Source organism: Helicoverpa armigera, chromosome 2 (genome assembly GCF_030705265.1).
Source record: "Helicoverpa armigera isolate CAAS_96S chromosome 2, ASM3070526v1, whole genome shotgun sequence".
In the NCBI taxonomy this organism is placed as follows: domain Eukaryota; kingdom Metazoa; phylum Arthropoda; class Insecta; order Lepidoptera; family Noctuidae; genus Helicoverpa; species Helicoverpa armigera.
In genome coordinates, this window is record NC_087121.1 from 5,688,434 (window position 1) to 5,702,222 (window position 13,789).

The following is a 13,789-nucleotide window of genomic DNA, read 5'->3' on the forward strand; positions in this document are numbered from 1 at the left end:
AATTCGTTCCTCTCCATTTTAAATAAATATTTTGGCTATAATTATTAGTCTTCTTGTCAATACCTCTCAAAAAACTGTTTCCATTCGGCAGCGTTATCAGTTTTCAATATCACCGTAATGATGACACGAGAGCGCTGCAATTAAAATAACGTTCATTATCGTTTTTATTGCATTTTCTCCTCATCTCTGAACTATAATTAAAAGTTGTGTATGCGAAATCATTAAAATTGAAACCGAATATAGTGTACGTTCGGTTGATGAAACGTATTGCTGCTCATTTGAGATTTAAACTGATTAACGATGGAAATTCGATTTGATTTTCGGGCTGCGCCTCACTTCGCGCCCGATTACCGATTCTCGATTGTCAAACAATACATAATGGTATTTAGAAATTAAATTATGAATTGAAATATGTAACCTGTGTTGTGTTGAGTGGATGGTCGGCATTTATGTACTGTTCGTTGCAAAGCATGAGATACACGGAGCGGTTTGGTATTAGTTGCACAGACTTGTGGCATTTGTTCGGAGTCAACTCAAGTAAATGGGCTACTCGGATTTTGCCGAGCTTGACTGAACACACGTTTGCTTCCTTTTATGTACTTGCTAAGTCCTCGTGTGTAGATAACGTCTCATTTTCAACTGCAAGTTGTAATAGCAGGTATTACCTGAAGACGTAAACAGGGCTACTTAGAGTCAAATCTCACTTAAGGTCTCTGAGCAGGCAACAAGAGAATTATTATGAGCTTATTTTTTTTATTATGTTCCAGGTATTTCACAATCTTGGTCTACATACAAGAAGTGATCTGCTGTGGAAAATACAACTTCACAAAGTAAGTTCGTTGTTTATTTACTAATAATATCATCATTTAACACGTTAAAGCGATAATTGCTATAGATTGTGAACCACGATAAATAATATAATCCTGTAATATCAAAGGCTTGTGGGCCAGCCCACATAAATCAGTTGGAACAAATTTTTAATCATAATACGCTGGGCCCTCGTATTCACGGATTTTATTTGATACAAATGTCGTGTTGAAATGACATAGTGTTAATTAATTGCCATATGGTTTTATGCTGTGTTTTATAAAGGGGTCCCTTTGTTAATGTAAGTACTTATTGATTAGTTCCGTTTTAGAGTTGTGCTTTTATTAAGTCATGATATTATGAATACTTGTACCTAATATGCAAATAAAGGTGTTTAATTACAATTAAGGAGGTAAAATCTATTCGTCACAAAACAGCTTTTAGTTTAAGAATTTGAGAAAAACATTGATGAGTCTGTCAAAGAATTCATCAATAAAATATGTATCAATGAAAGATATTCTATGTAATATTCATTAATCACACTGACAAAATAGTCAAAGCAATACGTCATGTCCAAATATACTAATAAGGTTCCCCTATTTTCCTCAGGCTTATCTGTCTAGGCCTCCAAGTTACGCTAAAGTTACAGCAATGCGTCAGTCACACAATAAACCCCTTTAACTTATGGCAGGCGCCCCATTGGCATAATTTTGTTCTTACCAGTCTTATTGTACTATCTATGGAACTTGGTAGGCTCCAACCTAGTTTTGTATACGACCTTGTCTCTATAGAAGAAGAAAAAAGTAATGTGACATTTTTTTGAAATTAGAACATATTAATAAAACCTTGAAAATAAACTTTAAATAAAGAGTTCGATTTTTAAAATGGATTTGAACAAAAGCGAAATAAAATTGTAAACGGAATAAAAATAAAAGAATGTATGTACTTTTTTCTTTTAAAAAACATAATGAAGTAGTGCGGTTGCTTATGCCTGATGGTACCTGAACTTATTAGTTGAACGCCCGCCACTGCACCGGCTGTACCCACCCGACCATGGCGAGTCACGCTCTGCCACCGTTCTAGTTTTAATCTGTGATAATACCTACAATTATTCTCACAATACACACCGAAATTACTCTATTCTCTGTAGTTTTGTTTCGTAGGAAATTAAGGTTAGAAGTTTTTTGTTTTGTTTCAGAAATAGAATATTTCTGGTGATTGTGACACTGCAGGTGTCACAGTATTAGTCATTTCTATGTACGATACTTACATTTGCCTAAGTTTTCGGCCTGAATGTTACCTAGGTAATTTATATTTCTTTTCTTTGTTTGTTTAGATTTTAGCTAGTTGTGATTAGATTAAGCAAATTAGGATAAAATATCAATAACTTAATATTATGACCAGTTCTAATTTACACCTCACTTATCTTTTTCTCTAAAAAGTTCTAATAAGCAACCTCCTTTCCTCAGCTGTATGAAAAATCGTCAGCACATTAGGCTGTCCGAGGTACACAAACATAGCTAGATGTTCAGACAGAAATAACAGAACAAAAGGGGAGTCCGAAAGTATTTTGAGCACGTACACTGTTCGCCCGAAGCAGTGGCCAACGGTGACTTTTAATTAATTTTGGAAAAAATCTATCTCTAATTACGACCCAAACTGCATTCAGCACAGTTGCGTCTTTTTACGTCAAAGTTTTTGTGGACAACACTTTTACTTTTGAAAATAGAAGAGCAAAGTTTGCTAGAATTTTATACAGAAAAAAATGTGGCAGATTTTATGTTCCACTTCATTATATTGAGATTTAGAAGTTGGTTAAAAATATTATATTAAAATAGTTTTTTAGTCATGTTTAAAAACGTTTTGTGCCGCCTTTTTAGAAATAAGAAGCAACTTTTGAAGATAAAGTTATTACTATACTATTGACTGGAGAAATAACAATATTTTTAAACGTCAATACAGTATCCATGAATTTTTGCAAAGCACTTACTCGCAACGAGAAAATCTTGATACCAACGCACAAAAGCACATATTCATTGAGGTTCCCCATTTTCAAAATGCAAACTTTTCACCGTATTAATTAGTAAACAGGATTGGATTACTACAACACTCTTCATTAACCTAATGAAACAAGATATCTTTTATCAAATAAGACTGCAAAATGGGAAAATTTAGAAAATGACTGTCTTATTCGGCTCGGTATCTTTCTGATGAGACAGAGAATCGTGTATAATTTACTTTCTAGCAGGAATTAAAATATAAATGGAATTAGGTTCTTGTATTGAGGGCTCCGTCCTAAATTATGGAAAGGACGTCTAGACTCCTTATCTCGGTTTTGCGGCTAGATAGAGGTAAATTTATGTTCTGGGCATTCGAATAGGTATTAACTAGGAATGGCATATTATCGGCTACGAATTGGAGCTCTGTTCTTGCTAACATGCATAAGTTTCTTGAAGAAATAAATCTTTGTTTTAATAAATAAATAAATAATTCGATACAAACAAAAGCAATAGAGATGATTAATTAAGATTTATTTTATCATCCCCAATACGAGTGTTGCGACGTACGAATTTATAGTTGGGTAGGGGTGTACCTTGTCGGTTACTATCAAATAAATGAGTCCGCTCGGTTTGATTCATGTGAATGGGGATCGGAAAATACCCGCTAACAAATAAAACGAATCAAACTACCAACTATAAAGGCAGCTACTGAATCACAGATAGGGATGGCTTTATATACGACTAATTACTTTAGTCAACTTTGCCTATTTGAATATTGTTAAATCCAGTATAAATAAGTGTCTTATCTAGTCTTTTACTACTTATTACGCTGGGAATGTATAATAGGCTATTTCTGATAGCGTCAGATATACAATCTAAAAATATTTTATTAAATATCCTGCGAAGAAAACACCCTGACTTCTCTTCAATATCAGTAATAGAGCCGCATAAAATAGACAAACTAAGATAAGGAAACCTGGGGAATATCAGATGGAACATTTAATTTGAGTGTCTTCAAACTGCAGAATATCGATATCGGTTTTCAGTTAGCGCGTTTACGTTTCGTACAGGGCTCGTCTCTAGCGCTTTCCACGAGGGTTGTCGAGGCCCAGTCCTCTGATTTAACATCAATAAAGACACTTTTTTGTTTACCATTTGTCACGTAGTTTATTTCCTAGTTTGAAAGTTGTGCACGGTCTATTAAACTTCGATTGCTATACCTAAATGGTTTGGTTTAACAAGAAATATAATGAGTGTTTGTCCACCAAATTGACACATAATTGAAATGCCTGTAACTACCATTTATGCTAAATTTTAATTTAGCTGTCTTCTTTTTTTGCATTCAACATAAAAGAGCTGTTAACAAGGCTTTTTGAAATCAGTGCGTATTTAAATAAAAGCAAAACATAAAACGTGTCGCAATAAAATGTGTCGAGATACAGTTACGTACGGGAATACAAATACATTTTATTCCAGAGTTAATTTAATTTGGAATGAAATACTTCATACGATTTGCAATTTCCGCCCCTTAGCTTCGGAAATGGCGTCCTAAAAAGTGGAAAACCATCGACAAAGCCGGTTGGCAATTAAGAGCACTATTCATTCAACCGGTGCGCGCCCATAAGTTTGAACCTAACCCTTTATCGCCGCTACGGTTGCCGGTATTTTGCACACGCTTGCCGCATAACTCTGCTTAAAATACCGGACAACATATTGAACCTTATCTCGATTCAGGGAAACATTTTAAAACGGTTTTCTCTTAGTTTGTATTTTAAGGTATGAGAAAGGCGTCTCTGCGATGTAGCGTGTTTGAAACTTGTGAAATTTGACGTTGAATGTAGAATGTACAAACCGAAATACCGACCCTTTTATTTTCCAACAGGACTCCAAATACCATTTTGTATGAGCAGGGTTAACTACGACAACCCTGTGTATAACGACAGTTCTCTAAAACAGTTGGCACGAATGTCTGTGACTTGCACATCAAATTAGTAAATGTGTGTTAACTTAATTTTTGGGTTCAGATGTAATAAAAACTTATCGGACGTGTACCGTAATAAATGCAAATTAATTAATTATTATAATTGTGTGGACTCCCTACTTCTGGCGTAATAAAGTGAAAGCGAATATTGGATCTATAAATTCTTTGACGTGTGGTTCCAACCCCGGCCGGTATGGTACTTTTCCGGATATTGAAAAAGGTAACTTTGGAGGAGGTTTCGTTAACAGTTACGAAATAAGTTTTTTTACCAAAAGAACTTATCGTTGGAAGCTGGGAACGTGATGATACACATAGAAGTGAGGTCTGAATTTACCGAACCGTAAAATTAAATAAGAAGACGTTATATTACGTAAATAAAGTTGATCATTTCCATGATTGGTTCGTTAAAGCTGGGCTATTTGACTACGCCTCGTGGGACCATTTGGTTTCACTCAATTACCGGACCCAAAGTGAATCTAATATCCTTCGCATTTTCCATTTGTAGGACACATAAAAATATACATATCCCGTTCATGCGTGAACCTTATTTATTCCGTCAGGCCTTAAGATTGTAAAAAAAAATGATGAAAGAGGTTTCAAACGAGCATTTTATTATGTAGTTTGGTGATCATGATGAAGGGCAGCGTGTCAGGTTTAAAAATTGTAAGTACCATATTGGCGGCAAAAACTTATAAATGAATTCTACTCGTGTATCAACTTCCAAATGACTAGTACTTGCGTCACAGTAGGTAATCACAAATTATGACTTTTTATGCCGCGTCAACACAGAATTCCATTTCCAGATTATTCCGTCCGCTGTAGCAAAATGCGAGAGTGGAGCGCACGCTCATTCCGAAGTTTGGACCACAAATAGTTTGGGGCAATTCGTGCTGCCGACACAGGGTTATTGCGTATTGCACATCGCGACACCTGTATCTGACACCACACAGAACCAACCCGACATCACAATATTACACTTATTGTAAACATGCACACACACACATTGCTTTCTGTGGGATTTTGAGGCGATTGAAAAGCAAATCTGTGTGTGTACGGGACAAGAAAATTAATCATTCCACTGTAAATCCCAGACATGTACAATGTACAACCCTCGATGGATTGTGTGTATTGTAGTCTTACACACTCTTGATATAAATTAAACCTTGCTCGAGTTTCTAAACTTAAATTGTTCTACATAAATAATGTAGAGAAATCTAATAGTATAACCGAGTCAATTATAAAGATATACTATCTAGATTTTAGTAGAATAGTATAACAAAGATAAACATTGGACATTCAATTAAAGTGGTATTGTCGCAAGCGGATAGTCGGTTCAGCAATATCTACGCTGACTGGCTAATATTACCGGTTATTAGGTCCGTCGACTTTATCGCTCTAGGACACACAGAATTCTAAATAAACGGAGAACAGTTAGGCAGTATTAGATCGTACCGTAATGGCGGTCTAAGAGCATTACGATAAGACGCTATCGGCTTAAAGGATGTAAGTTTTTATGAGGTCCGCATTCGTGTAATTCTGTGGACTTTAATTAAAATTCCTTGTTCTATTGAATAGGAATTTGAATAGAATCTTTTATGTTAGTACAAGTTCATCGTAATAGCCATAATAAAATAACGTTATTCTGTTTCTTTATAGGGCACAATATTAATCTGAAAAGATTGCCATTATAATGGTATGCATTTTGTAGAAGATATTTCCTGGTTATAAGCAGATGCAGTATCTAAATAAGTCTTTTGCATCGTCGACAATATTAATTGGATCCTGTTTCAATATCCAGTACCGTCTGAAACACTGAAGGCTTCATGAATTTTGAACTATTACTTGAAGTTGATAGAAGAATTTGTAGGTCGTCCTTACTATATAATATGCTCAAGTTTTTCATAAGTGAGGGAAAATAAAACGCGTAGTTATAATTAATTAGCCCCAGATTGTAAGTGGTTTAAATCCTGGCTAATGCTTTGACATTCAAAGAAAATTAAAACGGAACTCTTTGAAGCCATATGCTCCAATTACGAAGTCTTTTTAGTAAAAGTTTTGAAAGAACTTAATACGTGTTTCAGGATTTAATAACAATAATAATCAGAGAGGAATAATAAATCCTACAAATAAATGTGTATTTTTCTTAGTGTAATTCTTCCTATCTTTGAAACAAAGCAAAAATTTCACGCTGTGACGAAGACTATCACCTGCCTTTTATGAAGAGTAGACTCGAGTCTCTTTTGTGTACTATGGAAATGTTCTTTATTTAAAAAGGGAGTACCTTTTGTCTAGATGATACGTCAATAACTTTTTGCATAAAAACTTTTTTTTCTCAACCTCTTTTAGTCTTCTTTCTAAGCTTTACAACAGAGCATCGTGGTTCCTGTCCCAAGATACCTCTAACATTTTAATTGGATATTCTCTTTAGAGATTTGCGTATATAAAAATATACTGAACAACATGCTCAGTAAGATGGGGTAAAGCCATGTTATTCCCATGAAAGATGGGGGACATTTTCTAAAATTACTTGAAGAATCGCGTTTAACCATGTGGTTTGTTTTCCCTTGTTTAATTTTCTTTGCTTTGTTTTTTTCCATAGTCGTTTTTTGAAAATTCTTTGAAAATAAATTCTTAATGGTGGACCAAAAAAGGTCATCCTAACTTTTCAGTTTCAATATTAATAAATTGTAGTCTTTACTAAATTGCTACTGTTATCAGTAAGTCCGTTCGTTTCTGAGGAAACGCTATTTTATGATAGATCTTAATTTCTATGGAGATAAGGATATCGATTTATTTCCAACCTGCTTCATAACTTTTGGCGTAAATTGTATCACATTTTGAAGTTATCTTCAATTTAGTACCTAATTGTAATATTGTTAAGTAAAATTTACAAAGATGAACCTCAGTGCCATCAGGTTATTGTTCTTACAAAGAAAATCATACAGTAATTTATATACACTCTGTCGCATCGCGTGTAGTGGCCGGTTGCTTGGCAACCAAATATTAGGTAATTCGTTTCCCACAGTTGACTCTTACAAATTGCGTGGGAAGATAAATAGCTGATACGTTCTATATGTTTCTTTCTTTACCAGGCCAGAGAAGCCATAAAATATGTTGCTGATAATTTAAAAGCGACATATTTGGGACGAAATGTTTTATTTTCCAAACAAAACCCGGGCGTGTGTCCTTCACAAAAAAATGTAAATGAGGAATCCCTTCAGCGTTTTATTTGGTTACAATATGGTGTGTTCGTTAAAGCATGTGCGAGGCTAGCTGGCTGGCTGCGTCCGGAGCTCCGCTGACTGGGCAAGTGGTTCCGCTTCCGATTCTCTTAATTGGTAAATCTTAGCTGACGCAGCTCTTTGCAATTAAGGCGAGGTTCTATGCAGCTTGTGCAGATGAGCGCGATTTAATGCATCGCCTCGCAACCTCGCCGAATTAGAGAGCACAGTTAATTAATTGAAAGCCCTTACATGATTGGAAGTTCTGTATAGATTTGTTAGGTAGATTACTGATGCTATTATGAATTAAGTGTTCGCGGTGATGGGATGAATAGAAAGGAAGTACAAGAAGGGAGTTAATTAAGAAGCTCAAAACAAAATTCTTAGCAATAGAAATGTAAAGAGGTTACCGGTAGCGTACTAAACAGCAATTGTCCTGAATAACAAACGAACCCCGTCAAAGGAAAACTTTGACCGAGACCTTTACATTGTTTGTGCTATTGATCGCGTTGGTAATTTTAACGGATCAAGTTTTGCCACATTCGTGTCACGTCGCGAGTTGTCCGAAGTACGTGTTTGTGCGAAGCTATCTCGGATACTCAATACATTATTGTTATCAGAGGCGCGAAATCAATTATCTGCACGTGGCATACTTATTAACTATGAAACTCGGATTTATGATACGTGTATCAAATTGCCCGCTTGTTTACAGATATGCTTGCTAATTGGCACATTTTCTTGGGATTGAGTTGCTATTTTTATATTACAGCTTTCTGTTGACTCATCAATACCATACCATTTAGATTTCCGAAAGAAACCAAACCTGCACTATGTCAGGTAGGCAGGCGTAATTTACCCAATTCTTAAAATATTTCGATGCCTTTAATTTAACTGGGTTACATACCAAAGTTTGGTACACAGAAAATGCGTAAGAATGCGAAATAGATCCGGGGTTGCCCTATCTTTGCTGGTGTATCTCATCGTTAAGCATGGGAAGTTCTTTCCCGGAATAAACGAGTTAAATCAACCATAAATTCGGGTAAAATGGCCTCCTCGAATAAGTTATCATCGGCATTTACGAAGGCGTGCCGAATTTTATCTATAGACAATGTAGACTTTTTGTTACATACAAAACAGCTTTGTTATATTACATTGTAACATCATTTGATACTTCGAATAATGTTTGTCAGATTTTGGATTTTTTATATTAAGTTATGTAAGTTGCCAATATTACGTTATCTTCTTTAGTTAAATATAAAGACAGGAAGCGCTTTAAAAACTCCGAAAACAGTGAAAGGGTTTAGAAGTATGTAGGTACGATTTATATAAAATAATCTATATACCTAATCGATTTTATTGGCTTTGAGGTAAAATCTTCAGTGCATTTTGCCCAAAAAAAGCTTCAAGAGCAAGTTACATACAATGTTACTTTACCATAAGGCAGAGGGCAAAAGCCTAAAAGTGTTGATCATTAGTCAAGTATACCAAATCGGGGTACCCAACTAAATCATCCGAGTTGTAACAAATGTACCGCAGTATTTACCTTGATGGCATATAAAATGAATGGCGGCCTTATTTATTTTGAGAGTTTTGAATTTATATTTTACTAGCTTTTGCCCGCGACTTCGTTCGCATGGAATAGTGACTTCCGGCATATTTTTGGTTTGACCAATAGATGGCGCTATATGTCCGGAATAAATTTTATTTTTTATTTTTATATACATTTTTTTTTAAATAAAAACTATCCTATGTCCTTTCTCAAATTCCAAACTATGTCTGTACCAAATTTCACACAAATCGGTTCAGTAGTTTAGGCGTGAAGAAAAGACAGACAGACAGACAGACAGACAGAGTTACTTTCACATTTATAATATTAGTTAGGATATCAAATAATTATTTAATAATTTCATATTTTGCTAGAACTCCTCTATAGCCAGCCTGATCTCTTTCCGGTCGTGTCGAATTGCCGTCCCATCGGGTTATGAGAGTTAAGGAATAGGGAGTGCACCTGTGTCTGCGCAAAGTCTCGTACACCACTTATAATGTGTCTTGCGCAGCTGGCTGATCTCCTTAAACGAGAACAGCCGCCGTGGCCGAAGTCGGCCGTGGACGCCATTATTATAGTCAGCAGCATATCTGATTGATTTTGAAAAATTATTTCAAGAATATTAAAATAATTGATTTCTCTGCTTATCCATTTGTTCAAGAAAGTCGTAACGTCATAACAATAATATGTTGACAAATCAAATTAACGGAAATCAAGTTAATACAACCGTGAGAACAACGCCTCAGTAAACAACATTGTGTGCACATAATTGGTAGTCAGAAAGCTCATCAGTTCATTATGATTAAGTATGTGTTAATGCAACTAAATGGCACTATCAACTAATTACATTGTAGGTACTATTATATATGGGTATTGATATCTATAGATATTAATGTAATAAAGAAAAAAAAATTGTTTGTACACTCACTAAAGGCTCCGAAAATAGGGAACTGATTGAAAAAATCTTTCACAGTCGGGTAGACTATCCCCGAGTAAGATCAGGCTATATTTTGTCTGGATACGGGAAGGAGGTCCTCCGGGACGCGGGAGAAACTGCGGGAAATAGCCAGTACTTAATAATTAGAGGATATTTTATAGGAATAGAAGACTAGTTGTAAAACGAGCTTCTTAATAGTACTTATTATAAAAATTATTCACAAATAAGTTTATGGAATGTATCGCGAATCGTAATATTCATGTAAGCAGACAAACACGCATTCAAACATAAATCATTAGAATTATGAAAATAATTGGTCGTTTGTAATCCGTTTGAGTAACAAGCCTACAATATTTTTCTATAAGTACTTAATAATATAGTTCTTGCTTAGTAGACTGTAAATTAATAAAGTCAAGCAATAAAATAGCCTAATGAAGCAATTTGTTGCGTAATAAGGTGCAATAGCTACACAAATCCAGACCGATGTCGTGTGAATTGTGCGTGCGTAACAGTTAAAAACAATTAAAATTTTCTTAACCACGTTACCTATGCGTGAAAACATTTAAAATTGTTTATGTTTTGGGTATTTTAGGGTCAATAGATTTCGAAGATTCTCGTTATATCGTTAACATGTAAATAAGGCAGGGTATTGGCCTTTGATTATATTGTTATTGATGCTAGGTTTTTGATTTTAAAAGTCAGACGTGGTCCTTTTAATACCGTGGTGATAACCCTGGTATTTAGCAGCAGCAATTATTTGCTCACATCACATATAAAAATTGTTGTTGAACCTTATGTTACGTTACGTTGAAGTTAATGCAAAGTGAAGAAGTGCTAGCAATGTCACAGATTTGAGTTTTCAAGTTAGCTTAAGAATTTGTGATTCTTATGCTAACTTTATACTAGCTTTTTCTAAATATTTACAAAGCTTAAATTCAGAAATAGAGCGAAATAAATATGTGTCAACAAGGAAACCTTTTCATAATACAATACTTCTGTTTTCATAACAGAAACAACGTTTTTATAAATAGTGTCGCAAGAAATAATAAAAGAGATGAGACTTCCTAAATGGGATGAGAAGTCGTCCTAATTACACATTTGCCACTTCTTATAGTCATAACGATGTAGGACATGACATAAATATTTATTATGTATCTTATAACTTTTGTTATTAGGTAACATTTTGTTTGAGCAGACTTATCATGCTTTTGTCTTTCAATATTTTCAGAAATGCATGTTGATAAAACGTCACTACGGTAAGGTAATTTTTACATATTCATTCTTTAATAGCCGAACAAAGGGAGAGAAAGATGAAAACAACAGTCAAAAAAGAAAGCACTTAAAAATGCGGACACCATTTGAGGTCAGGGTCCTAGGGCAAGAGAAACTGCGGGCAGCATTATAGTTTAGAAGGTATTTTTACATCGATTTTAAGCTACACTTTAGCTACACTAGTTCACGAAATAGATATTTGAAGTAGTATTGCTTCTCCGAACAAGTTTCTTCGCAAAGAGCTCTACACAGCTAAATAAAATACATTCACGTACGGCATCAAATACACTCAGCGGCACGGAATCTGGCCCAAGCACATTTGGGCCTTATATCCATTATTTAAATGAAAAATAAGAATTTTTATTTTAAAATTGATTAATTTACTCATTTTCCAAGAGCACATGACCACAAACAACAGAATTGTGAGGATGTTCATTAAGTTTAATTGAGTTAGAAAACAGAGTCCTTTACCGCAATAATCACCATAAACTTTTAAATTTAAAATTTTGAACAAAACTGAAAGTTATCCAATTTTAATAATGGGAGTTTCGTCCTCTTGATCTGATGACTGCCTGCATACGATTTGGCATGCTCTGGATGATGGTTTTATCTCCACCTGAGAGATCTCCTCTCAGGCAGCTACCAGCGCGGTTTTCAGTTCACTGAGAGTCCGTGGTGGGTTACGACTTGATCGGACCTGTCTTTTAAGCATGTTCCAGACATGTTTTACAGGATTCATGGCTGGGTTTCTTGCAGGCCAGTCCAATTTTGAATACCGACCTCGAACAAGTAATCGGTTATGCAAAGAGCTGTGTGAGGTCGAGCATTGTCCTACAGTATACGAAATTCTTCACTTCCTATGAATCCCTGACAGGTTAAAACATGATTTTGAAGGATCTCTTCAATGTACCGCATTGTTGTCAGACAACTTTCGTCAGCCAATAATTCAGTACGGGCTTCTGAACTTATGCCTCGCCAAACCAAGATGGGCCCACCATGAAAACTGACTGTTTGCTTGGTAGTGGTGCGAAGAAACCATTCTTTCCGCTTTCTCCACTCACGTCCACGACCGTCTGGGGCTCTTAAGGCGACTCTGCATTCATCGGTTCATAAAATTTTACTCCATGGGTCATGCGTCCAATTTGCATGTTCCCTTGCAAACCTAAGTCTGGCTACGCGATGGTGCGGGAGAAGTTCCGGGCCTCGAGTTGGTCTTCGAGCACGCAGATCCCGTTCCTCCATCCTTCTTCTTAATTGTGCACTAACGGACGTTGACTTCTCTTGCTGTTTGCAAAGGCTGGCGTATCTCTAACGCAGTGAGAAACCGATTTTTCATTTATGCACGTACGATATATTGGTCGTCGTGCGTCGACGAACACCTTACACCCCCACTTTTTGGTCTTCTTGTGTAAAGGCCAGTCTGGTCATACATTTTCTATGCATATCTTTAACTTGTACGAGGTGCACTTAAAGTTTCGACCATCTTCCGCTGTGAACGCCCTAGACGTCTTAGCATCACTACTTGAGCAACTTGAGCTGCAGTTAAGGTAATTTTCAGATCAAATTGTGAAAAAAAGAGAAACAAAAAACGATCATAATCATTATTTTTTTTAAAACGTGCTTAGTACTTCGGCAATTTCTATCTGAATTTTAACTTAACTTTCTGCTTTGTGTTCCGACAACGGAATCTGTTTCTAGTGTTATAAAAGTTAGACAGACACACATTTTTCTGTATTCTAATTAACAATTACAAAAGAACTGACAATATGCCATATGAAATTAGAATTTACAACAGCTATCTGGGCTGATATCTACTTGGGATTGTTTGGGCCAAATTCCGTGCCGCTGAGTGTATAATGTATTTTGCAAATGTTGCACCGACTTACATTCGTAGCCAAACTGCCGAAGTTTGCTGCAACTGTGAACACCAATCGAATTGATTTCCATTTATCTGTATCGACTTCAATGAGTTTCAAACCAAACAATAGATGTTTGTATCGAATAGTTTATATTTAGCGTTGGCCA

General features: G+C 35.6%; 1 protein-coding gene across 2 annotated transcripts in view; it reads left to right on the forward strand.

The window, feature by feature from the left end:
• Positions 1-13,789, forward strand: part of LOC110375740 (uncharacterized) — a 146,116-nt gene that overhangs the window by 71,011 nt on the left and 61,316 nt on the right. For both annotated transcript variants that reach the window (XM_049844061.2, XM_049844058.2), the window contains exon 2: positions 768-830. The gene's annotated coding sequence lies outside the window, so the exon portion shown is untranslated. The remainder of the gene's footprint in view (positions 1-767; positions 831-13,789) is intronic.